Source organism: Pavona decussata, unplaced genomic scaffold (assembly GCF_977016875.1).
Source record: "Pavona decussata unplaced genomic scaffold, jaPavDecu1.1 SCAFFOLD_51, whole genome shotgun sequence".
Classification (NCBI taxonomy): Eukaryota; Metazoa; Cnidaria; class Anthozoa; order Scleractinia; family Agariciidae; genus Pavona; species Pavona decussata.
In genome coordinates, this window is record NW_028145473.1 from 6,352,554 (window position 1) to 6,354,748 (window position 2,195).

Below are 2,195 nucleotides of genomic sequence, written 5' to 3' on the forward strand. Positions count from 1 at the left end.
CCATTGCTACATCGGAGTTTTCAAACACATTTCTTTTGTGTTTTCTCACATGGGAAAGATATTGCCCTATCTCAATAATAAGTTTACTCTAATCAAGCAATCAATCAATCAATCAATCAATCAATCAATCAATCAATCAATCAATCAATCAGTCAATCCATTCATCCATCCATTCCTCCATCCATCAATGGTTTTTGAGGAGAGGGGAAAACCGAATTCCTTAGAGAAAAAACCTCTTGGCCGATCGGAGCAAGGACGAGAACCAACAAGAAACTCAACCCACATGATGCCAAGTCCGGGAATCGAATCTGGGCCACATTGGTGGGAGGCGAGTGCTCTCCCCACTGCGCCATCCCTGTTCCTCTTTATTGTAGTCAATACTCTATTCTTCGATCTAATTTTCCTTTAAAAGTTGAAGAGGGGGAAGAATCTACAGCACGTAAACTGGCCAAATACGCAGTCGGCGAGAGAATCCAGGGTGAACTTCCCCCCAAAAACAACGACTCCTTCACGGGGCCAGCAATTGTTAGACAAGTAATCGACAAAAACTATCTAGACGGGCTATTTTTTTGTCTTTTCGGACCCGGCTGGCCGGGGGCGGGGGGGGGGGGGGGGAGAGAGAGGGACTTCGCCCCCTCCATAAAGCAATGACAATGAGGCTTGGAGGATAACAACACTTATCAGCACTGAGACACACGTACCATCCCCGTGGCATGGCCAATACCGTACGCATGCGCACAACCATATCACCCGGACAGTGGTAGCCATGGACAGCTGATTCGCCCTTATTGGGGCTCATCAGCATGGCATAGCACGTTGGAGGATAGTACGTCAAAGATCGCAAAAGAAGGTGATGGCGTAATGTGATATGGTAATCAAGTCATGATTGCCAAATGGCGGACATCTTGGATCTTAATCTCGTATCCAGATCCCACTGCTGGTTTGGAAATATGAAAATGTGACCGTGGGAGATCTGGGTGCGAGATTGCTTGCATCTGTCATTATTTCTGGATTTCTCCAAACTTCAGGAAAACACCCAAATTAAGCAAAAAGAAATTAAAACCAATAAAGGAACACTCATGTGAGCTAAAAACACAAAAGTTACTGTAATAAAAGTAATAATTCCTGTCAAAAATTGGTTGCCATAGTAACATCAAAGTCAATGAATACTAATCGACCGCCAAAATTCTTTCTCAGATAAATTTCTGAAAAAATCCTCACTATTCATTGCGTTTGCGCAAATATTTAAAAAAGTTATTCAGGGTTAAAGTCGCCGCGGGAAGAATACGCCCCCCTCGTTCCTCTGTCAGGTGGTTTATCACTTCAGTGCAAAAATAAATCACAAAATCAAGAATATGTCGGTAAATATTGGAGTGGTGCTGCTCAAACTTGGCACCAGTAATGTACGACGGGTAAGAAACACAATGATATTTTGACGGCCCCATTCCCCTCCTGCTATGAACCAAATATCTCCAGTTTTGACCAGACAGGGAGAGGCAGACAGTCCTACTTGAAGGGCAGGAAGTGCCCATATTGTTTTCAGTCGTCTCCTACCACCTGATTGGGAGTAAACGATGTTTGATTGATTAGTCAATAGAGCTGTTATTCGAGCATGAAATAGACCAATTAGCAAAATTATCTCCATGGCAGCAACACAGTAGGCGTCATTTTGTGTTTTTCCTTAGGTACATTACTGGTGCCAAGTTTGAGCAACATCACTCCGATACAGTCAACTCTCGCCTTGCGGACACCTCGCTATTACGGACACCGTGTGATGATACGCCGTGACAGCAGCTAAATCCCCGGCAAAGATAAATTGTAGACGTTTGACTGAAATAAATTCTCGCTATTACGGACTCTCGCTATTAAGGACACTAACTCGCCGTCCCAAAGGTGTCGGCAATAAAGGGAGTTGCCGAGAAATTCTTGATTTTGTGATTTATCTTTGTACTGAGACAATTTATTACGTCATCAGGTTTTGAACAAAAACTTGAATGCCTCTGGAACAAGAGAAGATATTTAAGAAACGAAAACACCATTATTCGTCACTTTGAAAGGCCTTTTAAATAAGCTAGTAAGTTATTTTTTACTTCATAGCCGGTACTTTAAAGATCGCCTAATTGAATCTTGTCATTGATTTCTGGAACTGTTGAATTCTTATAATGGTAATTAACTGAGTGGAGTGCAGGGAATAA